The 27,395-nt window shown below is 46.7% G+C and overlaps 1 protein-coding gene across 4 annotated transcripts in view; it reads left to right on the forward strand.

Annotated features, from left to right (window-relative positions):
- The window catches only part of RAB11FIP4 (RAB11 family interacting protein 4), a 125,474-nt gene that overhangs the window by 62,806 nt on the left and 35,273 nt on the right, over positions 1–27,395 (forward strand). The window contains exon 1 of one of the 4 annotated variants that reach the window (XM_040530311.1): positions 12,213–12,234. The exons of the other annotated variants lie outside the window; for them this stretch is intronic. The gene's annotated coding sequence lies outside the window, so the exon portion shown is untranslated. Of the gene's footprint in view, positions 1–12,212; positions 12,235–27,395 lie in introns of those variants that run through there. 4 annotated transcript variants of the gene reach the window in all.

The raw sequence follows: 27,395 nt of genomic DNA on the forward strand, positions 1-27,395 counted from the left end.
GTGACTTAAACCAACAGTGTTTGCAATTCTGGGCTTTTTTTTTTTTTTTAATGTACTAGCACAGGTGTTTCCAAAGAAAGATTTATAAGTTGATTTTAACCCTGTGGAAGAGTGAGGAAGGAGACGTAAATAATGAGTGAGGAAGGAGACGTAAATAATGAATGAAGTCAGTATTTCACCGCATCTCTGAGATCTGATATGAGTAATGCATGGTATTTTGTGAGACTAGCAGATAAATGTTGCCTTTCATAAATATTTGTTTACCTCTGAACTCTTGAGCACAAAGATGAACAACTATTCCTTTATGAATCACTCTTTATGGGGTTTATCTAACTTCAGGAACTGCCACAAATTTCTCATCTGGGAAGCTGTCAGTAAGTGAAAGAGTAAATTGCTAGCTTTATACTTATACAGTATTTTGAAACTTGACATAAAACCTTTCTGTTTGTCTCATTACAAAGCCAACAGTGAGATATTACTGGGAAATTACCAAAGGGTGTCTTGTGTAGTGAACTCAGTTTTCACCTGTTGTCTAATACATTTCCTTGCCTGTAAAGAAACTGTGAGTAAGATTTCTCAGATTACTGCACCAAAGCAAAACTTTGCTATCAGGAGACATCCTGTGTCGTTTTGTGGTACTCAAATCAAAGAGGAAAGTTTGTACTCAGATACCACAGCACATGCCCTGCCAAGCGTGACCAATGCCCTGCTAGTCTACAAAGAAAAGCTTTAGCAGTGAAATTTTCTGATAACACTGACTCATGCTTCGTGAAGCAAAATTCTAGGGCCGGGGAAAGTCCTCGGTCACTTTCTTTACAACTATTAAAGATGACTGGTTTTTCCCCGTGAACAAAATTGTCAGATGTTTCCTGACTTAGAGCCAGGGCATTGCTCGCTGTGCTGCTGAGTGACATGCTTTTCTTCTAGCTTGTAGGTAATCTTTTTAGATCAAAAACCTTTACAGAAAGAAACTTGATTGTATAGTGCCTGTCATATGGGACACTCTCTCTGCTTCTCCCCTGCAAGAACAGGATCACTTAACCTTAGAAGGAAGAGGTGTGAAAGGAAAGAAACCAGCACTCTTCTTAGCATATCAATACTTAAATACCAAACATTCATATTTAGTTAGACTTAGATACTTGCATTCTGCATAAACTCTTGCTTTTATGTGCAGTGTCTTCTTTCTTATGAAGGAATCTGATATTCGAGGGAGGATGGACTCTCCTGAATCAGCTCCCAGGAGCTCAGACTGTCTAAGGGTGTGCTCCCCTGTCTGCTCTGGGCTGGTGTGTGTTAGCACAGCTTGCACAGGTCTGCTTGGGGAGGCATATCGTTCTTTCCCCAGCTCTGGTAGGCTGGGGCTGCCTTCACACTCATGCCACTTCCACAAGAGCCCGTAGTAACAAGAACCACATGGACCACACGCATTTGTTTCCTATGGTAATTCACCATCTGTAGCTGCTTCTTAGATGACATGGGGTCCCAGAGCTTCCCCCCCGCTGACAACTCTCTGCCTCACAGGAGCTCTTTTCTGATGGCATCTAAACACTTCCGTATTGAATGTGATTAATAAGAAGGGAGAGGTGAGTGCCAAGGGCATGGATCAGCATGTAAGAAGAGCACTTCAGTATTTTAATTTGACCAGATTATGAAAACAGAATTTGAAAGGTAACTGGAGGCAGTCGACTCTCTTCTGCAATGGCAGGGGGAAGCTGTGTCGCATCCAGCGCAGAGAGGGGCCCTCCCATGACCTGTTCTCTGCAGGACACGGGGCACTGCAGTACCCCAGCCAGGCTAGCCCTGCAGCCATCGGGCACCTTGCTGAAGTATAAAATATAGGCCTGTGAATTTGCTTCATACCGCTTGCTGTGTTTTGGTTTGTTGAGGCAAAATAAAGCATTTCTGTTGAAGAAAAAAAAAAAAAGTTATGTGGCCACAGCATGGCCCCCTACTCTGAGCTCAGGAGCTATGCCGGGGGGCGTATGTAGGGGCCAGGCCTAAGGGCTGGAGCAGCGTGGCACCACGGCCTCTGCCTGGGCACCTCGCAGCAGGCCCAGCTGTCTGGTCACCCTCACCTAGCGCAGACAGGGCAGGAACAGCATACGCTGCTGCCAGTGCTCAGCCCTCAGCACTCTAGGTTGGTGCTGTAAGGGCTTGTCAGAGCGCTGGAGGAAACAGGAACTGGAGTGAGGGCAGAGTCCTTCCCCAGTTCTGTGCAGAACTGTGAGACATGGGTTTAGAAGCTAGATGTCCATGGCTGATGTCTTACCAAAGCCAGCGGAGAGCTCCTGGCAGTACTGCAAGGTGTGGGTTTGCTTCTGTCTGTGCATGGTGCTTACAAGCAGGTAAGCAGAGCAGCAATCTATGGCACTGTGGTATCAGTGCTTTCACAGGACACTGGGCCAATATTCCCCCTGAGTATAGGCAGCTTTGTTCCTTCAGCTGTTTTAAATCTCCCACTTCTTTTCATGTTGCAAACTGCTGGGACTGGAGTAATGGCTGTGCCCTACAGAAGAGGTCCTGCCTGGGTCAGTGGCAATTCCACCCCTTCTCATGGGTGTTTTCTGTCCACACTGCTTGTCTGCTGCTGGCGGAAAATATTCTTTTGCTTTGTTTCCTCCTAATACTGTATATTCAGAAGTGTCTGGGCAGTACCAGAGCCATTGACAATAATGCTGATTACTTCACATCAGTATTTAATTAGGATGAAAGACAGTGGATGAGCAATGGGAGATTTTACACTTGGAAAGGAGATTTGATTTACAGAACAATCAGCCTGTGGGCTCAGGCAGGCTTTGCTTTAAAAAAGCGAGAAAAGTATTCTTGTCACTTTTTGGTTGATCTAAATCAAGGAGCTTGTGCAAAAATCTTCCCTGCCTATGATTGCAGAGACCTAACAATGGGGCAAAAATTGATCCTCTGTTAAATTTTGAGCAGTGCCTTGAGAAAAGAGGTGGGGAGCCTTGACGTCCATACTGAAAGGCCTTGCCTGGGCTGCGCCCTGTCAGTCACAGAGGACTGCCCCTGCTGTAGCAATGCTTTTCTGCTCTTTGACAGTGTAGAACTGCCTGGGAATTAAAACTGAGCTTATTTGAAAGGCGTCTGTGAGATGTAAGGACGTGCTGCGTTCCCTCATTGCTTGTACAGATGTGGAATCACCCAGGTGCAGTAGGAAGTCTGTCATGGCACCTTGGGAAGGCCTCAGTAGCGATACTGCCCTCACAGCTTCGCCCGCACTCCTCAGCTTCGTTGCACAGTTGCACGTTTCTCCTATAGCCGTGAGTTTTCCCTGCAGCTTTCTGACAAAAGTTATGCGAAGTGAAGGCGTCACCTTGCCTTTTCCAGCAGCTCTGCACCCGCTGTTCCCTGCTCGGGGCCCAGCACCAGCCAGTCTCACCTCATCCTGCCCGGCAGCTGCCAGGCTGCCAACAGCCCGTGTGTGGCGGCTGGCCCCCGGCACCTGAGGTGAGATGGCTTCCAGATCTTCCTCGCAGTTCAGCTGAACTGGAGGTTATGTTTTCCCTGGTATGTCAAGGAGGCTTCTCAATGATTGTCCTTACACTCTCATCCGTGAAGGGACTCTGAGAGAAATGAAATGCTGTTTTCTGTGGCTCTCTGAGCCTGCCACATCACTTGTTGGTGAGGAGTCCCTGTAGGGAGCTCTGGGTTCAGCTCAGCAATAGCTGAGGATAAAACTATTAGTTCTGGCTATTTGGATGGCAAGCTGACTGGCAGAGCGTGCTCCCCTGCCTCTGAGTGCCAGCTGTGCCAAGCAGAACAGCCCCCTCCTCTTGTTCCTGTTGCCCAGCTCCAGGGAGCTGTCTGAGTATTAACACATTGTGTCCCACAGCCTGCGAACAGCGGGCACATTCCTCAGCGAACAATTCCAAAAGGCCTTGATGGCTAAATACTTGTCCTCCTGCCTGGCTTTTAAGAAATGAAGTGAAACTTAATGGGAGTTCTGCGAAGTTTGATAGCCCTTCCACTCCGCTGCCATCATTCATGGTGGGCGTCCAAGCTTCCAGCCTAATGGGCATTTGTGAGAAGGCATCAACTCAGAAAAAGTGTCAACAGCACCACAGGTCAGACCAGGACATATTATTATGCACCTTTGAAAACATAGCCAGGCTTCACATCTCAGCCCAGCATGTAGCAATCATTAGTCACCCTGCATAATCCTCTTGACCTATTTCTTTTTTTTCCTTTCAGAGTGGTCACATTTGAAAATACTGTCTAGAGCCAGTTGGGCTCACACAAAATCGTTAATTGGGAGCTGTCTAGCTGAGGGGTAACACAGGGGCAAAGTTCACTACAGCGTGCTCAGCACCCAGGCTGCAATGCTGAGTCTTCCAAGGGAGGTGGCGGCTGGGAGGCCTCGTGTCACCAGCATGCACAGGGTCTTCATTCCTGTCCCTTTCAATGGTGTCGGGCACCTGAGCGCTTGGGTTCATCTGGAATTGAGGGGTTGACCGGATCTGGCCCAGCAGAAGGGTATGAATGTGAAGCTCTAATGGTATTTACATGCAGGAGGAGGAAAACACTGACTGGAATAACGGGGTGGCCAGCGAGAGACCACCTGCACACCTCCATCCCGGAGAGCTGAGCCAGCATGGCATTTGTCACTGGGCGATTTTTAAAGGGGCTGCCACCCTGATGCTTTCCCCCTAAGGCTGGTGCAGGAGATACGCAAAGCGGCATCATTCACGGCTCTGTGCACTGAGGCTCGTTCAGTTTCCATCATCTTACAGGAGGTCTCACTTGTCCTGGCGGGGCAGGTGCAGGGTGGCCATACACACGTGGCAAGATGTGGAAATGAGCTGCAGGCTTGGTACAGAGGCTTGTTACTTCTGAGACATTTATTCTGCACACCATATATCTGTTAAATTCCTGGAGGAGGCAGCCACAGATATGTAGATGAAAGAATTAGCATAAAAACTATCTACAATACTTATTCCATTATTATACTATCAAAGTACTTCACAGGCTCTAATGAATTCATTTCATAGCTTCTCTGGGAGCTAGGAAATTGTTATTCAGCACAAGTTTGCAGAAGATAAATTGAGCTATCCACTGATAAGGTCCAGGTCAGAGGTGGCAGAATCGGGCTGGTGTGCAGAAGAGCTAGGTGGCTGTGTACCACTGGGGTCATCGGAGATGCCTGTCACCGAGTGGGGACCTGTACCCTTGTCTCCCCCGGTGCCTTGTCTGCTGGCACAGCTTCTATATCTGAGCACGTATAAAAGTCAGCAGTACTTTGTGCACGTAGGTGGAATTTGTTACTAAATTTCATGCGCTGATCATTTTCCAGAATGCTTTTTCTTGTTCCCCTGTTCTGCAGAGCCTGCCTGGGTGAAAGGCAGAGTGCAAAGCAGGGCCGCCCTGCCTCGACCGGGGAAAGATCAAAGCTCTGATGCTAATGGTGCTGAAGGCAAATTAATTTCTTGCTCACCTGCACTAGTTTATGAAGCCACCAGCCTAGCAAGATTTGTAGGTGTCAAATCTACTTCTAGTTTATAAAAGCAGCCAAGGGGGCCATTATAGGTTTGCTGCACCCTTGTACAAACAGGCGTTCAACTAATTAGGTCAGGCTGTGTTCTGTTAGGAGGAGCTATGTTGTAAATCTCGCCTCTCCCTACCATGTCAGCCTTCCTGCCTTTTACTGGAGTTTCAGGGGCCCTCAGAGGTACGTGTGCTGTTATCTTCCAGTCCCTGTAGGCATCTATAAAATTTTGCAAGGCTTGATTTGGTCTGACAAAGTGTGGCATTTACATTGCAACACGCAGGCAGCCAGAAGTTGCTCGTCTCCCACTGTAAGGTCGCGGTCAAAAGTGGTTTGGTGTATTTGAGGGATGGTGCAGGTAGGATCCTGTTTGGTTCTTGCTGTTTGTGAAGCTGTTTCCTTGTCTGTTTTTGACCTGTCATCACAGGACTGGACTGTGTCAGTCTGCCGTGCATATTTCTAGCCTCATTAGACCCCTGGGTACTGAGTACTGCTGTCTGTGCTCTTTTGCTGTTCCTTTCTGTAGGGATTTAGGGCAGAAGGGCTTTATGCTGCTGTCATCATCTTGTAAGGAGCAAAGAAGAAATGCAGTGTATTCCCTAGATGCCAGGATAATTGTATCTTGACAGAATACTAATTAATCATCTCGTAATCAGGTAATTATTTCCCATGTAGCTGTCTAATTACCATTTAGTAGCCTAGACTTCAGCCTGCAAATAGCTAATATTTTCAAGTGAGGGTTTCAAGGAGAGGAACACAGTGGGCCACAACTCTTGGTGTAACTCCTCTGTCTTTCTTGAATTACTCCTGGGATCAATTTGGTCTGCCAGTTCTTTTAGTCTACTGAAGCACACAGCAGCCCTAATAATTGCTGTGTCGGCAACAGGAAAAGAGTACAACCAACTCCATTGCTCAGTGTAATGGACTTAGCTGCTTTACTACAGCTGTTAACATGCTCATAAGTACACCCATATGTTGGCTCCCTAGGAGCTCTTACTAACCTAGCAGATTATAAGCTAACAAGCTTGAGTCACACTTTTGGAATCAATATACAAAATGCTCTTGAAAGGCAAGGTTATGTATTACAGCATGCTGAGTCTCTCCATGGTAGAGAAGAGATTTACTTGTAAACCAGGTAAGACTGCACAGATAAAAATTACAATCTTTGGTCAAAGGTTTCTTAACATTCATACCTTGAGTGTGTTTTCACCTCTCCCTCCAGCTAATTTACTCCTATTTTAGTTAGGTTTCCCAATAGCTGTGGTGTATGTGTGCATTGCACATATGTATGAGTCCCATTCTCATGCCTCAAAAAATTTAGAGTTGTTAGAAAATGTTAACCACATTTGGAAGAGAGGCAAGAACCTCGAAAATATTAAACTTTTATGGTTCATAACAATAGGATTTTGTATGGGTATAGTTAAAGCAAGACAAGCCTTAATTTATGTGATTTTACCAGTGTAAAAATGATTTAATACAGTGACACTACTCCCATATGTGAAAGAAGTCACTGTAGACTGATACAAGGTGCTTTCCTGCTTGTGGAGCTGCCCCTTCTGCTGGTAATGTTATGTGTGATTTGGGTTGCTGTTAACCATGTCCCACAACGTCTGTGTCAAAGTTGTAAAACTAATCCTGAAGATATCAGAGTCCAGCTCAAAAGGACACGTACACCTACCATGATGCTGGCCATGGACACGCTGATGGGTTATTTAACATCTCCCTTTTATAAAGCTGGGAGCACTGCGTGACCCTAACAAAGAGGTAACTTCATGTCTCGGTGTCAGGTTTACCCCAGACGAATTGCAGCAATTTTCTCATGCTTTACAGCGCTCTGTTGTACCCAGCTGCCCCTGTATGCGTTCGCTGCATGTGTGTGCCTTCAGCTTCGCTATCTGTTCGTGTGTCCAGACCATCAGACCTTTGCCCAACCAGCCTCACAATGGCTTTGCAAACACTCTGAGGACCTGGAGTGTGTTTGTTTTTCCATGGTTTGTTTTCTTTCCGCTACCTATCTTCATGGCGATAAAGACTGCTGCTATTGACCTCAGAAGTGCTGCGATGGGCTTCGCTGTGCACAGAAGGGATGAGGTGCTGAGCCCTGCTCTCAGCAGCCGACCTCGTGGCGCTTCTCGCCAGAGGAGCCAGGGGAGGGGAGGCCACGTAAATTGCAGGGACTCTCCAAGAATTAAGTGCTGAAAGAAAAGCAGCTAAAAATAGTCTCTCAGGCTAAATGTGAATCATCTGGAGAGGAATCAGCAATAAGTTCTGCATGAAAACCGTGGAAGGAGGAAGCCATGTTTTCAGAAGCAGTCCTGCAGGCTGGCAGCAAATGAAGTCTGCCTATGGAAAACTGCCACCTCCAACAGGCGCTGCTGGGGAGGCTTCATGTCCTTCCCTCTATCTGCCTTCTCCAGTTTTGGCTGGGACTCAAGTCAATCTCATTCTTACTGGTGCAGTTTTCAGTTAGGTCTCTCCTAGGATGTTTTTTTTTCCCCAGATTTTGGTCATGTTTTGAGAGCTGGAGCTCCAGAAAGTAGAATCGGGCTTTGTAAGAAGAGCTAGTCCACGTGATTTCCCTCTTCCTCCCCGTGGTCCAGACAGTTCCCAGGTTCTAGAAACATGGCAAGATAATGAAGCCTTTTACAAAACAGTGTTTTTCCTTTGCACCCCTTCTCCCAATGCAAATGCTTAACCCCTCTGTCGTTCCCCTGCCATTCATTCTCTTCCCTCTTTGCCAGCTCTAATCTGCTGCTGGGGGTTACCAGAGCTATTTCCAATGCAACGTGTTTAATCCGAAACTGAAAAGTCTTTGTGAGCTGAGGCCGCAGTGTCATGCGGTGAATATCTTAGATTCAGAAGGGGATCAAGGTGGCTTCTTGGTTACCAGTAGTTAACACAATCCATTGTGTTTTATTTAATTGCCTTTTATATGTGTCTTTGTATCTCCTACTAGGGAGAAGTGAGATCTGGAAGTGAGATAGCTTATAAATAGCTGTCGTTTTGCTGCAGCACCGAGGGAAACTTCAGCTGTAGCGCATCTATAGTGCTTTCTGACAGGCATTGAGGAGGCAGACTGAAGCCTTTCTGCCATACAATGCTGGGCTACAAAAGCAGCATTAGGCCAGCAGCCTCTGCTAGGCGGGAGTAGCTGAGCGCAGATGCATCCCGAGGCAGCGGGAGCACCGCTGACTTTGCGCAGCAGCATGCATCATGCGAAGTAACGGGAGGAGCTCAGTCCTGCTGCTGGGCCGGAGCAGTGTGCAGGTACTGCCCCGTCACACGGCTAGGGCAGAAAGCCCAGCCCTTCGGTCCCCATCCCACGTCGCTTCTGTCCAGCTGCAGCAGCTTGGTATCATTTGTCTCTTTCCTTTCTTGGGATGGCATTTCTCACTGAGACGCTGGACGGAGTGCCAAGTCCAATGGCATGCTGCATTTCAGCAAAGCTGTTTTCTGTCAGAGTTGAAATGACCCGAAATTACAGGTTTTCACAGCATTTTGGCTTAGGCAGAAGGGAATTATGCCTAAATTTCTGAGCATCTCATTTTGACATCTTTCTGTGGAGTGTTTTGTTTTCATTTTTACTGGGTTTTTAACAAATTTGTTTAATTGTATAAACATTTAATAACATTAATAACACTTAATCATATAAACATTTTAAGAAACTGACCCCAATTAAAAAAAATGGTGAGAATTTTCACATTTTCTTTTAATTCTTTTTAGGGTATCTGGATTTATCTTCCGTAATTCCTGTTTTCAGCGTGAGGCTGGTGAAAGACAGGGCAGTTATCCAGTAAAGCAATCTAGGAATATAGCAGGAACTATATTTCATCAGAATTTTTTCTTTTCCATTGAGAAGAAGAATGGCTAATGCGTGGTGCTTTTCCACTAGCTGTTAATAATGCATTTAGTTTATCCTGACGTGTTTAGAAGAATGCGACAAGAGCCTCAAGACATATTCTAACAAAGAAACATATCACTTGGCATTTTTACAGCGAACTAAGGCTTTTCTGGGTTACACATGTCAAAGCTAAGAAGTGGGTGTAACTTCCATTACCCACCAGAGAGGAAGCAGAAGGAAACAGTCTGATAAAATCGTAGTGTTTCGTTAGGCAAACTTTCCCATGTAAGGCTAAAATATTGCAGCCTGCTGAACTTCTTCCAGCCTTTAGGCCTGTTTTTTAAAAAGCTTCAAGTGTGAACAGATAAGGAGTTAATTTACCTTCTCAGATTTAGACCTTTTGAAAGATGCATAGGAATTGTGAGTGCAAGAGATACATTTTTAATCATGCTGGGCTTATTTAATTGTATTCTTTGTCTGTCTCTGCTGTGGAGCATGGAGCCCTTCCCGCTCCTGGTTTGCACTGCGCAGCCCAGGCACATCCTAACTCTACAGGAGAGCTGGCTTCATCTCTTGCTCTGCAGCCTCTCGATCTCAGGAGAAGGACCCTGAGCTGCAGCAGGCTCCATCGCTGCTCCTGGGCTGTGCTGCAGGGATGCTCCTGCGCCAGCCTTGCTGCAGAGATAGGCAGCCCAGTCCTCTGTGCTGAGCCTGCAGGAGTAGCTATGTGTCCTAAGAGCACGACCTGTCTCAGGTGTCTCACTCCCAGGTGCACTGATGACTAGTGTCCTTAACGCTCTCTTTTTGGGAGAGCTGTTCATGCTTAATCTCTTTTGGGCTGGATAATGAAGCTGGTTCAAGGCTGCCTGCTCCAGGACTCATCAGCACTGCAAATGCAGTGCTGGGAACAGACAGAGGAGTTTATTCTTCTCCTTACAAATGTGTCTCTGGGAGTATAAAGAAGAGCAAAAACCAATATGCAAAGCCATGGTTATCTTTCCTTGCTACTTCCTTGACCTTATTGCCTCTTTTTGCTTCCCACCTTCCTTTACCACCACTCTTGTTTGAAATCAGGAACTGAGGCCCTGCTGGGAAGATATATTTAACTGATTTACTTTAGCCACATTACACATGATGCACACATGGTTTGGTATGAGGAGTTCATTTTAAATTACTTACAGGCACATAATGGTAACTCTGGGAGGAAAGAAGGAGATTAAAGTGTATCCTTGCTGAAAACTCTAATCTTTGAAATGTTTGACCTTTCCCCCCTCGAGCAGTCCTCATAAACAAAATTAAAGGTCCATAAATTTCCATTGTTGCAGAGATCTGAATCTTAGAAGTACCAGAGCTAAAATAAACAGGGTTCAGTTATTCTTCGTGTAATGTCATTTGGGCCAGCTCTAGATAAAATAGTTGCAAAAATGACTGTGCCAAGGCACAGTCTGATATGCCCCTATCATGCCTAAATTTAGACATCTTACGGGATTCAATGTGATTTTGTTTCAGTTTGACGATAAACTTCAGCTATGTTATGATTAACTAATAGAAAATGGCAGGAAATGTTTTTTTTCTGTCTTGTTAAAGACTGAAAGATGTTGAAAAACTTTGCCTACCCTAACTCAAGAGAAGAATTCATTCTCAGAAGTGTTTGTGATCCGTAGGAAAAAAAAATAATTTGTCAAATCAGTCAAAATGCTAATGTTAAAACACTTTGATCTGACTTCCATAATATAAGCATTTTTATTACAATCAATTTACCTGTAGAAACAAAAATTAATGTTGAATGAGAAAGCTGGATTGTATTCAAGATCAGCTGTAACATAGGAACAGTGGAGAAGGGGATCTTTAAATGCCTGCTCATTTATTCTGGTTTTGCCCAGGCTTCCATGATCTTGTGAATCTTTTCCATCTTACAGCCACTAAGATAAAGAATACCCTTTGCCACAATCAACATTTTCTGAATGGAACAACAAATTCAAAGGGGTAGGAGCCTAAAATGAGTGCTATTTTACTGGTTTGGGAGGTAGCAGAGAGGTAGTATTTTTCTAGAGAGGAAGTTTGACTTCTGCTGGGCTTCAGACTTTCTTTCTGCTGTACTGTCTTCCTTTCTTCTGGCTATTTCTTGCTCTCTGCAGCTTTGTACATCTCTTATTTTGGACTGCAAGATCTTTGGGATAGATAGAGCCCATGAATGTGTGTGTCATCTGGCACTGTGCAACCTGACTGTCTAGAATCTGTTGCCATAACGCAAAAGATTATTCACATGCATTACTGCAGCCGCAGATTTTATGAATTCCTTGCTTCCAGGAATTGTGTGGCTGCAGGTCATCAGATTTTGGTATAGCAGAGCCTTATAGTTGTACAGAAATATCTGGTTCCACTGAAGACTTTGGCATCAAACCTGAAGGCAAACCTCAGTCCTGCCATCGTTTCTGTGATCTCTTCTGAGCAGCTAAAAGCGGGAGAGGGTGAGGCAGAAAATTATTTTGTATCAAAATAAGTCTAAAGTAAATAGCTAGTTCCAATTCCAGATAGAAATTGCTTTGTTAAATTAGCAATATTTCAGACTGGTGGAAGCACTGCATGGAAGTTCAGTGTTACCTGGATCGAAGGCAGTGATGCTGCTCCCGGCTGTGTGCTGCCCGCGGCTGCGCTGGATGCTCCTGCTGAGAGGAGGATTTGATTAGGAATGCCTTAGCCAGGGCAGATCTGGAGGCTTTGGAATCTGCCCCAGGTTTCTTGGCAACGACGCACAGTTGAGAGCCCTCACCAGCACAGACACAGAGCGTGTCCCAGGTCTGCCTTCACATCCCACTTGGGAGAAACTTAGCTGCTACAGGGCAGACTCAGACCCTGGAGTTTCCTATAGTGACTTCCACAGCCGTTCTCAGTAAGTAGAACTTTTAATTAAGAAACGATGAATGTTTTTCCCCCAGAAGTTGTCTTTTGTTAAGTGTGTTGTAGATAAGGGAGGTAAATCAGGCTAAAAGCCAGAGTTAAAATATACACAAGTCTGCTTTCAGTTAGTATGAACCTGCCCTAATGAGCCATTAACTGAGTGGTGTGAGACTGCAGGAGACGAGTCTTAGAAAACCAGGCAGAGTGGGAAAGCAGATCCTGACCCTTCTCCCTTTGTCAGCTTTTTCTTTTCAGGAGGGAGCTAGTTGTATTGTGTGCGCCTGCTACCTACAGCAAAGCTGTCTGCACGAGAGGGAAGCTGGGACAGCCTCCCTGGAGTCTTGCATGCCTTTTGTGGACTCTGCGCATCCCTTCTTGCGCTGCTGATGCAACAGGGGAGCCTGGCACTGCAGCAGGCAGCGAGCTGTTTCTGTTCCTTTTGCACTGAAATCGTAGTAAAGCGGTGTCGTTTTGAAGATGAGAGTTTTTAGCTGGGCAAGGCTGTATTTCCTGAGATTTCTTATTGACGTCTGATTTCTGATGCAGAACTAGAACGTGCAGCGGGCTCTTGTTCCTTCTGAACTTCTCTGCTTTCTGAAGTATTTGTGCTTGCTTTTAATGGAGCAAAAAGTGATTGCAGAAATACCGGCCCTGCAGAGGTTACCGTAACCCAGTGGAAAGGTCGCTATTGTGACTGTACTTGTGATTTAGTCACCTAAATTGTTCTGACCTCAGGGAAAAAGCTGATCTTCCTGCGCACCACAGCTGCCGCTGTCGAAGAGGGCTCACAGCCTTCTCTTGCGGCATGTGTCGTGCCTGAGTGGGTGGGCGCGTGGGCGGGCACGGCTGCTCCGAGCACCCTCTTCCAGTGCCTCTGAGTCACACAGCCCTCGCTGCAGGTATGCCTGCGCTCCTGCTTTGAACAGCCGAGACGTGCACAGCCTGTGGCTCATGCCGTGAAGAAGCATGCTCGTAGGAAGTGAGCTAGCCGAGGCACTCGCAAGCACAGCGGAGGGCTGGGCTGGCTGCGCTCCCTGCAGGAGCTGACGGCGGTCCTCTAAAGAAGGGCTGGGACAGTGCCTTGGCTTCCTCATCTGCAGTTCTTTCACAGCTCGGTTGCCTAAAACTACCCACTCAGAAGGCAGCTTGCAGCACTGCAGAGAGCCTGTGCGGCTTCCGTGCGGGGAATGAGTCATGAGCTGCCTGAATGAAGCTGAGCGTACCCGCGAGGGCAGGGCCGCACCGTGACACCCATCCTGAGACGGCAGCACTCCTTGGCAGCCCCTTTTGTGGGAGATTAGTCACAGAATACAGGGAATGAAGTATTCAGCCCTGCTCCTCTGGGAGTATTGAGCGCTGTAGTGGGAGGAAGAGAAGTCGGGACTCGATTTATTGGTGCCGTTTGATTGAGCAATCATACCCGTGCTTTTAGTGGAGAGGAATGTGAGATTAAAGAAACTTGGTTCAAAGGCTCCACACATCTGTGGTAACAGCTGACGGCTGGGCCAGATCCTTGCAGTTTTGGTTCCTTGTTTGAATGACCGTGTTTTTCGGGGGCTGCCGTACTTGAGTGGCAGCCCCTGAGGCTGCTGCACCTCCTCAGCTCTCCTGCTGTCTCCAAAGGTGAACAGCAGGAAGCCGGCTACGGCTCAGCCTGTAACCCTGCTGGCTGAAAAGCGATGAGGATTTGGCCAGCCCAGCTCTTCTCCACTCCCAGTATCTGCTGGGAGACACCAGACCCAAATCTCACCATTTAAATTGCTGAAGTCAGTGGTGCTGGGCCAGTATATCCTAGCTAAGAGCCTGGCCTGTCATTTTTACAGAACATGTAAAAATGGGCAAGTAAGAGGTGTTTTTTAATCCTTTGTGTAGAGGGTGCTTCATGTGGAGCATGGGGAGCTCCCTTTGCGTGGCGTGGTATTGATTCGGTGCTTTGGGTTTCCAGGGCCTCCTGCCTCGGGCAGACAGGGTGCCCGAGCACCCCATGGCGATGTCCATGCGGCTGTTCCCGATGACTCTCTCTGCCTCCCGTGTTGAGCTCGAGAGTAGCACGCTGCTGGTTCAGTGTGGCTGGGCCTGCTGGCGCAGGGACCGCAGGGACCCGTCCCCCACATAGCCCAGGCACAGGAACCACACTCCTCCTGCTCGGGGACACCAGCTGCCTCCAAACTGCTTCGGCGTGAGCGATGGTGAATCCTTCTGTGGAAGGTGTAGATTAAGTCGCATCCTTATCCTGTCTTGCCACAAGTCGCTGCAATACTTGTTTCCTCCAAGGTTGCTTAGGGATTCCTAACCCATTTTTCCCCCTTAAAGTGCTGTGTATTAGTGACAGAAACCGGTGTGGCTATGCCTCATTCACTGCAGATCTCCACGAGCTGATGGTGCCTGCCCATTTACCTCGTTCATCTCTGCGTAACGCACTCCGTGAGGAAACTGTCCACATGCACAGAGCAAAACCCCTCTCATCTGCGCCTCCCCCGTGCCTCACCAAGTGCTCGTGCTGGTTAAATAAATGTCAGCCTTGGTCAGCTCTCCCTTGGGCTGGTCGGCCAAGTATTTAGGCCTGTCTCTTTCTCCTCCCCTTGGTGTCCCCCTCCTGTCCTTCTGTTCCTCGCTCTGTTCTCCAGTAACAGTACCACCTAATTAGGTCATGGGTTGTTTCAGACTCAAAACCTTTCAGAAGGTTTTCCAGTAGCTGTGAGTTTTGTTACTCAGAGCCACTTGTTCTGCTTGCCTAGCTTTCCTGCTTTGTGCCTCTCTTAACTGCTCCTAATGCTGAAATATTTCTTATTCATGTGGCTGCGGCAGTAAAAGACATGTTAGCTCCGTAACAAGCTGCTGCTGACTCCTCAGGGAGCTCCCAGAGAAACATTTTACTCTGAGATAAATCTTCTTTTCTGCATTTCCTACTGTTTTATTAATAGAGGCATTTTTACAAGAAGAAGTTTCTCACATGAAGCCTTCTGCAGCTTCAGATGCGGTTCCTCCCTGGAGCCCCAGTCGCTCCAAGCCCTGTGCCTTGCTTGCACAAGGCACCGGGAGCCACGTCGGGGTGGCGGCAGACACAATGCTGCTCTCAGAGCGAGGGCAGCCAGGCAAGGGTCAGCAGCGTGCACCGAGGCCTTGGAACGTGGCCGGGAGGTGGTAGGCAACAGACCTAATCCGAGGTCTGGTTGTCCCCAGGTTTCGCTGTATCTGGGCTGAAGGGATTCACTTAGCTACCGTGAGGTGTTACTTTTCCCTACAAACAAGTTCAGTTAGACCATAAGGAGTAGTTCCAAAGGAGGTGCTGGTTAGTGTAAGAAACGATGGCAGAACTGTTTTTTTTTTTTCTCATATCTGTAACCAAAATCTAGGAGATGCCAGATGGACCCAATTCAGTCTGCAGCCAGAAGGCAGGGCGGGCTGCCTGACCAGCTGGGCTGCGACTAGATGGGGGCTTGGCAGTGGGTATTTGTAGGAGATTCCTGCCTGCTTCCCTCCAAATGAAATATGAATTACGTCCTGATCTCTAATTAGCTTTTAAACATTCAGTTTAATAGCGGTGAAATGACATCTGTGAATTATGGTACCTCTGAATATTCTGAACAGCTGTATAAATATCCAGACCTTTTTAAAAATCAGATGAAAGAAGAGCTGATAAATGAGAATGATTTAAAAAAAATTCAACTTTTCTTCAGAGTTAATTGAGAGCAAAGATTGTTGCCCCCACTCATTGCACAGATTTCAATTAGGCTGATGGCAGAGCTGGTCGTAGTGGCTGAATCTGGCCTGTAACAAATTGCTAAAGGAAATCCTTCCTGTTTCAATCATTGAACCTTATTAAATCAATTTCATACAATGTTTTAGTCATTGGCTTTCGTTCATGCCAAACTAAAGCTGCTTTTCCAGGCAACGGAGCCTGCCTGCTGGAAATAACAAGACTGGCTTTGCCTAGCTGCGTGCTGCATAAGAGACTGTCCAGAAATTCTTATTTTGGGATCTGCTGTATACAAGAGGGGCAGGAGATGCTTCCAGCTTCTTCCCAAGTAAGGTGCCAGTGCGTTCAGGTGAGATGGTGGCAGCTGGGTTCTTAGCCTTGTGAAGTATTTCACCTGGGATGTTTTGTAACACTCATCAAAGCAAAAATCACACGTGGCTGTGGCTGGCTGTTTTCCTGTGCCATTTTTCCACAGTACTTGCTAAATGCAGCTTAGCAAAAAAAAAAAATGGAAAGAATCTGGAAGATAAGAAATTAGTAAGGGAGACAAGAAAGCTACGTGTAAAGGAGATAAGAATCGGGCCGGGGGGACTCAGTCCATGCAGTTCGGATATCCCAGATCTGAGCACCACTCCAGTCCCATGAAGTCTTGCATGGCAGGTAATTCAGTGTGCTTCCTGGAATAGTACGTAATGTCTCTCTTTTGGTGCATTTTTGCTTAACTCTGTGTCTGAGGCATGTTGCGCCACCTCTTTTAAGAATCACTTGTCACTCCTCAATCACCTCAAGCAATTAAACCTAGTGCGTATTTGGAGGGAGCCAAGGTTTGGGGCTCAGCCTCCTGCTGTCAGGGGTTGAAGTGGGCCAGCCTGCAGGAGCTCCTCGAGACCTCCTTTTCAGGCAGGATGTCCTGTCAAGTTTAGATGGAAATAACAACTGTCCTGATGTTTTGTTTTATTTATTGTTTTATTTATTTATTTATTTGTTATTGCTTCATCTTCCCACTGCCAACAGCACTTCAGAAGTCAGGGATCCAGCCTGACCTCCCAGAGGAAAGGCGTACTGCCAGGGAAGTACTTCTCAGGTCTTTACAGGAGGAAGTGTCACCTCACTAGCTGATTAAGCAGGCTCATTCGGATCTCACACAGCATAAAAACCCAAAGTTGTAATCCAATAACTGGCTGGAGAGGAGCCTGTGTAGCTGTGGGGGTGTTCCCGGGTGACAGCAGTGTTTGCAGCCTGAATGGAGTGTCCCCTGGGTCTCGTTCTTGTGTGTTCCTCCGAGTTTCAGGTGGAGAAACTCAGCTGTTGCTACTCCACTTCAGTTGCACCTTTCAGAAGAGACTGAGAGGAGAATGGGTGAAACAGCTCAGAGTATGTGCAGGATATTAAAAAGGGTGATGGCTCTGACTGGGGTGTGTGTAGCTTCAGCTACACAGCCACCCTAATAAGCCCAGCTGACTGCAAAGACAAATTGATGTTCGCATCTTGACACAGTGCTGTCTCTTCTCACCTGTAGCCTCTGTCCTCTGCATGCCTGTACCAGCAGTCGCACGGCACTGCTGCGTGGCCTCGCTCTCCTGGAGGGGCTGTGTCCCATCTGTGTGAATGCTTTGGTTATCTTCAGGCTTCAAAGTGGCATTAAATGTCTGCGCTCAGTCAGCTGAAGCCAATCTTGAGCAATGCCAGACATCAGATAGTGACTGATCACGCAGATCCATCCCTGGGCTGTCAGCATGGCCTCTGCCTGCCCTGGGCTGAGCCACCAGGGTGGGAGCAGAGGGTGGGTTCCCCCCAGCAGGGATAATTAACAGCAGTGGTCCTGTATGGACACTGTGATTACTTCCTTCATTTTCCTTTTGTCTAGCTGTAAGATGTGTGATTGCCATGGCGAAACTGCCTAGTGTTACACCATGATTTGACAAAGCCTTTGAACTCTTTTCTTTTTTTTTTTTCCCCTTTTGAGCTTTGGTCATCCAAATGTAAAGTAGAAGCAGTTAAAGCATGGGAGAACTGAAAAGGTGTGGAAAAGAGAGGTAGGGCTGTGCTGAGCATCCCCCGAGCCAGCTCTGCAAAGGATGGAGGGGGGGTGTTATCTCTGGACTGAAGGGCACTTTCCCACTGTGACTTTACATGTGGGGTTTATACCACAGAGACTTTACGTACAAGTCAAAGGAAGGTTTGCTACTGCTGTCGGTAGATTTTAGAGCAGGCTTTGGCAGAAGTGCTGGTGCTCGCTGCTGTATCGCAGGGTGCCTGGACCTGGTGGGCAGCTTGCTTTAGCAAATGTGCATGTCAAAGAACCATCGCTTTTCCCAGAAGCAGCAGATGAAAAATTGGTTTCAGCTGAGGAGCTCTGCGATGTACTTTATTGTGATGTTAGCTATGATTTAATGATAAAATGCTAATGCCGCTTAGGAAGGAAAGACAATCGGTCCAGTCAGCCGCCCTCGCAAGTAACGGCTGTGCTGTGCTCAGGAGCCAGAGCGCCGCTGTCGCTCCGCTCACTGCCCACGGCTTAGTCATTTGTCTGAGCACCAGTGAACAAAAACACAGATGTAGAAGGAAACGCATCCTCTCTGCCATAGCAGAAAATTAATCACGTGAAATGCTCTCTCCCAGTAGCTGCCCATTGCCCAGGGAGGAGGAAGGAGCGAAGCCAGACGCACAACGAAAATATTTCCTGGCTGAGGGTAATTTCAGCCTCGCGCAGCATCCATCCCAGCTAGGTACTTCATCGCAGCCCCAGGGGTGACTGACTGGGTAAATCACCATGCCCTGTCTAAAGGCAAAGAAAACCCAACTAAACCCCCCAGAAAAACCTTGTCAAGCAAAAGGTGCCACCCAGCCTGTAACAGAATTAGCACGTTTCTGTGGCTGATAACCTGCTGCTTGCAGAAAATCCCAGGTCGGTATGTTAGCAAAGTAACGAAGCCTGGCTTCAAAGGCACGGTCCTGTTTCTTCTGAGCTGCAAGTGCAATAACCCCAGGTCTCCCCACATTCTTTCTGGTGCTCTCAGTCTAAAAATGATCTCTTCTTGGAATAAACTTGTGATATACAGAAAGTAAAGCAAAGATCCCAGAAGAAACCACAAAGTACAGACATGAAATCCTGACTGCTTCTAATTAAACACAAACAATAGGTCCATTTTACGTCAGCTGACATTTGTCAAACTGTTACCGCAGTTTATATTTACCACAGTGTTCTTCTGGGAACTGTTAAGACTGCGCGTGTAACTTAGTGAAATGGCCACAAGAATCAGATTCAAAATATTTGCATTTCTTGCTGCCAAGGTTCACAGCAAGGTCGTTCCTCGTGGGCTTTCGGAGGTGTTTGTGTTGGGATGGAGCTGGGAGGGAAAGGCATGGCGGAGGGAGATGACGGCCTCTGCATGGTGCTGCCGATGGGTTGTACATGGCCACAGGTTCCCAGTTTTTTCTCTGAAAAGTAACTGCTGAAGAATTGACTTTCACAAAGCCATTTGGATTCATGGTGTTTTTATATCTACAGAGCCAGGCTTTCCTACCTCACGGAATCATGAGTTAATGCAGTCGTTTCAGTAGCGAGGCCTAATGCTGAGGTGACTTACGCTACAAGTAATTCTGAGTTAACTAAGCTGCAGTCATTAAACAGTCCTAAGTTATAAGCGTATGGTTGTATGCTGGGGGAGGAATAAAGCAAGGGGGTCGGGCAGCCACACGTTAGCTGGTCGGACCCTGCAGGGCTGGTGGGCAGAGCTCGGGGCTGGCTGGCTGCGTAGCTGGAGGAGCTCTCGCCTCGGTGCTTTCGTCTCAAAGCAGGGAGTTTGACAAAAAGCGTTGAGGAAGAGCAGGCTAATATCCCAGTAGAGACTAAAAATAAATTGCATTTGTCATTGTGAACATGTGCACTTATTAATAGCCAATATTAAAGAAGCCCTCTGAGTCCATCTGTTACAGTTTCTGATTCAGGCACTGAATGTTCAGGGCATTCGGTAGGTTTCTGAACATCACTGCCTTGGGAAAGATGTTTCAGCTGATTTAAAAATTATAAAAAAAAAAAGTTCTGAAACTTTTAAAAATCACTTCATGGTTCAGGTCAGTAAATCGGGGCCAAATTCTCCTTGTCTTGAACAGAGGCTGAGGAGTACTGAGGTGGAACTGAATATGAGTGATGAATGCAGCTTTACATCAGCGTGATTCGGGATATAACTACCCTTCATCGGGAAGTCAAAGGCTTGCATAAAACACAGAGAGGCCACATAGCAAGTGAGTGATTAATAATACTCAGGTTTTGGACAGCCACTTGTAAAGGGGGACAGCGAGTGGATGCAAGATCTCTGAACTGGGAGATCTGTAAGGAAAACAGCCCTTAGATTTTGCGGTCTGATCACAAGACATCACTGTTGTGGGATGTAAATCTGAATGACAGGGTGTGGATCTGGCTATTAAACAATTACGTCCGTTCGAGTGACAGTTTGGTGCAGAACCAAAGGGGCTACACACTGCAGCCAAGCTAGCATGGCGCAGGGCTGAAGGAAACCTCGTCCTCTGCTCCGTCCCGGCTGCGGCAGTGAGGAGACAGGACCCAGACTCGCGCTCCAGCTGCGAGCAGCCTGTTGCTGCCTTAAAGCTGCCGTCCCTTGTGTTGTTGTGGGCAGCGAACACGTTTGAGGGTGAGCATCTCTTATCAGTAGTTCCCATGCTAGTGGCTGGCTTGTCCCGTTGACTGACAGCTGTGATAATGAGGTTATTGTGAGGAGGCAATCCGTGCACAGAAATGTTTTTTATGTCTTGTGGGCTGGGATCTTTGTGTCCCGAGAGAGGCTGTGCCTCTTGTTGGCTGAGCCAGAGCAAAGGGCAGAACATGAAAGGACTGTACAAGAGAAACCTCTGTTGCTTTCTCATCTCCATATTAGGTAGCCAGTTTGGCATGGTGCTTGTAGAGCAGTTTGCTGCAGTATCAAGGCAGAGTTTTCTAACCAGACTTTTCTAAACTTTGGTGTGAAATGCCAGGACAGCAAGGCAAGTCCCGTTAGTTCCATTCACCTGGGCAACACCTTAAGAAGGCTTTAGCTTCCAAATCTTGGTGCAACAGTTAGCAAAATACTGGAGTGTTTGTCTAGGGCAAGGCAAAGCAGCTAGGAGAGCGAGGAAAAACAATTTTGTCTGTAGATGCTGCATTTCTAACTGAATCCCTTTTGCTGCTCTCTCTCCCCCTGTTCACTGAACTGTATTGACTTAGCTCCTGGTTTTCATGCTGCTGGCTCGTCACGGTACAGCACTGTGCTCTCAAGGAGCCTCGCATTTGGGCCAGGCCTTGGCTCATCTTAGAATATAAAAATAAATAATAAAATACTGAGAAAAGGATCTGACAACTGAGCAAGTGAGGCTTGGAGGAAGAGGGCATGACTCTGGTTGCAAGGTTTGATAAGAAAAGATTTCTGTCTGTATTTTCTTTATTCTCTGTTGTTTTCTCCCTGGAGGTTGCGGAAGGCCATTTTTGTTTTCAAAAGCACAGCCTTCACCATGGCAAAAATCGTGTTTTCTTTGTCTCTTGCTACTGTTCCTCTCCTTGCTATGCATCTGTGAGTTGAGAAGAAAAAAACAAAACAGCAGTGGCTAGCAGCTCTGGTCTCTTAGGGAAACAAAAATTCTTACTATGAGATTAAAATTCACCAGAATGAAATGTCATGGGGAGTATTGAGTTGTCATTCTCTGGTGCAGCAGAAAATTGACTTCCTGTATGTTCCTGCAACGATGCAGAGCTGATGAAGTAACTGGCTTGCTGGATTTCAATAAGAATGCAAATGGGTGGTGAATAGGAACCGCAAACCACAGAGGTAGAGCAATGTGCTCGGGATGGCCCAGGCTGGAAATTGGATGGTTTTGATGTCTGTAGTGGGTCATCCAGGTTAGAATACAATTCATGTTTCAGCTGATATGACTATCCATGTGTGAGTTTTAAATTAAAATCTGTATGTTTCTTACTGAGATTGGACCCAACCAAGCCCCTGAAATGCTTTGTAGGCATTACTGACAGAAAGCAACGTTTTTTTCCATTCATATGTTAATATTTTGGTGGTGGTTATTTTTTTGCCATATCCAAGAATGAAAATTCTGTTTCTGGATAGAATTAAGTGTGGTTGAGCCCATTCCTCAGTTCCTCTATGACCCAAGATCCTAAAACCAAAAGTGATCCTGAACCAGGATATAAATGCAAGTTTGCAGCAGCCGTAACTTTGAGCCGATTTTATTAACGTGAATTACTGAAGCATGCTTAACATGACAGGCCCGCTCCTCTGCTCACAAATGTTGCAGCATCTCCCAGACAGAAGGAACTGAAAACATCTGGTTCCTTATTTTGTGAAGCAAAGCGCTGGGAATCTGCCAAGAAGTGGAAGATGAGGCATGCAGCCGAGTGCCACAGCGTCGCGGCAGGGCAGAGTAGTGGGAAATGGACTGGTTCATGTCCCTCGTCTGCGGTGACCTCAAGATGGCAGGGGGCTGGGACGTCGGGGCTGTCACCACGCACTGTGCTGTCAGCACGCACTGTGCTGTCACCACACAGCCACGGGTGACAGTGGAAGGTGGGAGCTCAGCTGGCTTGTAGCTGGCACGTTGCTGCCACGCTCAGCGCTGGGCTGCAGGTTACAGATCTCTGCAGGCAGCAGAGTCACGGAGCTTCTGGTGCCAGCAGGTCCGTGTCAGCTTAATCTCATGAAAACGGCCCAACACAGCAAACTGTTCAGCTCCTGCATTTCTGTAACATTCTCGTCCCCCTGTCAAGTAACTTCCTGCTCAGTGTTGATGGAGAGCACTGGGGGCTGAGCCAGGGCCACCTTGCTCCCGGTGGGTGTGCTTCCCCTGCTGGAAGGCAGCTCGCAGCCCTCTTTGTGCATGGAGCCCCGGTTCCTGTGTGCTGCTGCACGGAGATGGCGCCTGAGTGATAAGACGGAGAAGGTTAATGGCCTCAGCTACAACGATCCACATAAAATTTAACTGATCTAAGTCATATGCAGCCTGGGGGCCTGAGATGTATCAGAAGTCTCAACTAAAAGGCATTTGCTGTGGCACAGTTTGGTGTCTTTTAGGGATAGCATTAAAAAGGCTTCTTCTTGTTTCCCTGTCGCTTCCCTCCCCATGTTTCATTCTTCCCTAGCTGTTCGCTTTCCCCATCCATCTGCTAATAACCAGGGACAGAGAGAGGAGCTGTATTAGACAGACCAAGGTGCTGACCCAGCTGGGTGTTTGGTGGCATGTGAGAAAAACCAGGAAGTACACCAGAAAATAATATCTGTTGCATTAAAAAAAAATCATCATTTTTGTCATAGAAGTTTTCTTTTAAGTCAGCAAAGTGCCCAGCTGGGGATAAAAGAGGGAGGGTCAAGCATCCCATGAGCTCCAGTCCATCATCATCATCATATGTTGCACGGTCGTGTTATCAGTCTAAACACTGTCCTGGATTTGAAAATCTCCATAAGCACAGATGTGCGTTGGGCACAGTGGGCTCATTGTCCCAAGAAAAATTGAAGGGAGGTCTTGAGTGATGTCTTGTTTTATAGATGTTGTTGCTAATAGCAAATTCTCCCAGCAAGGAAGTGCAGATTGTTTCTGTTATTGATTGCCATGTTCTCCGCTTCATTGAGACCACATGGTCCACTTTGTTTTTGTAGCTGCCTTTTATTAAAAGTGACAAAGGTATCAACGTTTGAAAAGATGAGTCTTGAGAGTCCCCTGGGCAGCATTTTCGTGGTGTAAAGTGATACTGGCACATTTGATCCACAGATGCTTTTAACACACTAATAAAACAAAAGCCGTGCTTCCCAGGGTGGTCTTCTGCACTACAAAGCGCTCGGCATTTGTCCTGGCTTGGCCAGGCCCCAAGAAACGCAGAGAAACTGCAGTTCCTCTTACCTTAAGCTATCTGTGCTCTCAGGATTTGGTCCTGTGTTATAAACTGTTATAAACTGAAGTGAAAAATTCCTCTGTGTATGTTTTTTCAAGGTATATTCTGCTGCTTCACTGAAGACCCATGAAGTCTTTTATATTCACTTGGGTTATCTGTATTGTTCTTCAGTATTCCCGAGACCAGTGTTCAGAAAGCTTTCATCCTTATTACTGGTGACCAGCATTTACAGTTCCTAAGCCTCTCCCATTCTTGTACTACCAGGCTTCCTAAGAAGCCAGTCAGAGCTCTGTTTCGACATACAATCAGAAGCTTTTTGTTTTGGCGTTATATTTGAAGACATCTAAAGAAGATTAGATCTGAGACATTTCATATTAGGACCTATCATGAGTAGATATGCGTGACCTCGATCTGTCTGCGCAACAGCTCCTGATCTACAAAATGGGAATACCATCTTCTCTCGTTTTGAAGAGGCTTTATGAAGATGAATTAATCTTTGCAAAGCACTCAGATGTCAAAGTGATGAACACCACAGGAAAGCTTGGGGAGAAATAAATAGTTGTGTGTGCAGAGCAAGCTGTTAGTAGTAGCCGTAAATAAGACATGAAGCTGCACTTTGATCAGAGAGACTAAGGCAGATACTGAATACTTGCTGATAAATTGAGCACCATCCAGCCTGTGTCCTGAACAAATGCAGAGCAATGGGAAATAGCACATGATCGTGTGATTAAAGAGATGCAGCAACACACACAAGCAGTGGGACTGAAGTTGCACCCGTGAGCTCAGTATGGGTTTTTCATTGCTTTAGGATGCTCTGTTCTGCAACCTTGCTGTTAGCCATGTGCCATGTGAGAAATAATAGCCGCTGGCAAGCATGAATTATTCCTGTCCTGGCCAGCTGATTCTTTTTATTTTCTTTTCTTCTTCTAAGTGGTTATATTATACAGAGTAGGGACTAAAAGCCAAAAAACATGTCACTAAAGCATGCTCAGAGCTGAAATTATCAAAAGGTGTTTTCCAGCCAACAGCCTGCCTTTTTACAGAGCAGCACAATCCAGCAGAGCATCACATCCATCAAGGGGGCTGTCAGATCCTGCTGCCCTGGCCATGTCTCCAGGCTCGCCTTGCTCCTGGCCACTTGCTTGCTCAAGTAAAAGAGCCAATGAAGTCTGCAGTCACTCTGGCCTCAGAGGAACAGAGTTAATTTGCCACAGCACAGACAGCTGAGTAAATGTGTTTACGTCTTTTTGGTGCAGCATGGAGCTGCTTGGCTCCACCTTGGTTTAAGCCCTGCAGTAGTTGAGGGGACGCTCAGACTTTGCTTGCTGCCTGCTGTGCTCTCATCTGTGAGGTGCCCGTGTCCATGCCTTCATTCTGCACAGTTCTCCTGGCCCATTTCTAAAATATAGGGTACATATTTTTCCGTTGAATTTGCTCTCATAACTTGTTGTTTTATTTTATTATTATTGGGCATTTCAACAAAGGCTGAATAGAACAGATTGCGTGCCTGGCATACTTTTGTAATGCTTTTGACAAAGGTGCTCTAATGTGGATTAACAGCTGCTGTTATGAGATGCCTTCAGAGCTCAATATGAAAAACCTAATGGTACAGCTGCAGTGATGAGCAAAAAATGAGCCCCCTTTTTGGAGGGGGCTGTATGTGCTGTTCCGTTATCTGGCCTCTGGATTTGCACTTCTTGACTTAAGTCCCTCAGGCTTTTGGAGAAATGCAGAGAATCTGTCCCAGTACAGCCTCATTAAGCAAAGAAAATGTTACCTACCAGTGTCAAAAAGGTTGCAAGCAGCTCATCTCTAGAGAGAGCGATGGATAAGTCCCCTGAAATGTCTTTATACTATAATTGCGTGCAGTAGTTAGGTCCAACTTTGTTGTAGGCCCAAGGAATTGATGCTAATGGGCCCTCAGCCGGCCCCATCCTGCCTTCAGCGCTCTCCTCTGCGCAGAGACCTTCTGGTGCGAGCCCTTTGCTTGACCCATGCTGTTTGATCTGCCCAGCTGCCTGCCATATTGGTGAGCATAGCAGACAAGCAAGCACTCTGCCCCTATTAATGTTAACGGGGATCACAGGGAGAGCAGCCCCCCGTGGTCTAACCTATGGTGTAGTCTAAAGAGCTGCTTCCTTACTAAAGTAAGCCTCTCTGCAGACACTTGGGGGGTTGATTTTTGGGAGTGGGGGTGAGATGGGCCTGCTCCACCCAGAGCAATGTTCCCATGCTGCTGGAGTGTGGAACTGGCCTCCTCGCCTTGGCCAGGGATGCAGGGGTGGGGAGGGCAGGGAAGGAACGGCAGAGAGCTCTGAAAAGGCTCTGTGCTGTCTGTGCAACCTCCTGCTTCCCCTTCCTACAGTCTTCATTCAGCAGCTCCACACTTTTACTCCACATCTTATCTTAACCTCCGGACTTCACCTCTAAAAAAGTCACCGGAACAAACTGCAGTGAGGAGAAGGTTCCTTCTGCACTCACTCTGTCCCCTCTTCTCTGTCTTGAAGTCTGTCTTTGCAGGTTCTGACCGTATGATCTTTGGGGCAGGGACTGTGTGTTCCCTGTGTTTCTGCAGAGATTGGCTTAATTAGGGAGTGTTCCTGGTTTGCTCTGCCATAATACATGGGATTCATTATAATACTACAGTAATTCACACCAGTCTCATTGCATTTGCTTCAAAGGAGGCACTCCAAAATCAGATTAGTAGATGAGATGAAGATCAGACCAACTGTAATTACTAGCCTGCAATATCTCATTTTCAAGCAGAGCACTTATCTGCAGTAGTAACTTGGCTGGATGTTATTGCAGGGGAAAAACACACACAAAAGGTATTTTTACAGAAGTGTCTGTGCAAAATATCCAGCAATATTCATCACAGAGAGCATGATGAAAGGCCCTTGAAGTGTGATTGGAGTTGCCAGTTTTCATGAGATAATTAAGATGCGGGTTTGGTCTATATGTTCTGGTGATCTCATTATCTTCATTATTAATTAGTCTCTGTTTTCACATTTCAGCTCCAGTTTCTTGTCATTAGGGCGACTAGCTTGTGAGCGATGCGTTACTGAGATTCAGAGGAAGGATTCTGCCTCTGGAACAACAGAGGAGGTGCCAGCCTTTGTTCCAAACAGCTCCAAAAGAAAGTGCAGTGCTTTGTACAAGATCAGCAGGTTGCCTTGCTGTAAACCCTTTCAGCAGCGTGCCCTTCTCTGCATTTCGTGCCCAGAAGACACACATTTCGGCAGGCACCCTGGCATTCAGTGCTATTGGGATCAGCACTGCGTGTGATTTAGGCACTTAGTTATTTAGCAATCTTCCTCTAATCCCCGGAAGATTAATATTTTGCCCAAATTTCCTCTGCATGCTTCTGCAAGCACCTACTTAATAAAGATTTTATACAGTCATTTCTTAATAAGAAGTGATTATCTAAAAACTGCACATTTCCTAGGACCTTTACCGAGGAACACTTAATCAATGAGACATTTATGCCTTCTCAGTTATTACGGTGTGATAAATGCCAAAGCCCTGCCCAACATGCACAGTAATGTTTTTGGTTGGTGTATGTACC

Source organism: Cygnus olor, chromosome 18 (assembly GCF_009769625.2).
Source record: "Cygnus olor isolate bCygOlo1 chromosome 18, bCygOlo1.pri.v2, whole genome shotgun sequence".
NCBI classification, from domain to species: Eukaryota; Metazoa; Chordata; class Aves; order Anseriformes; family Anatidae; genus Cygnus; species Cygnus olor.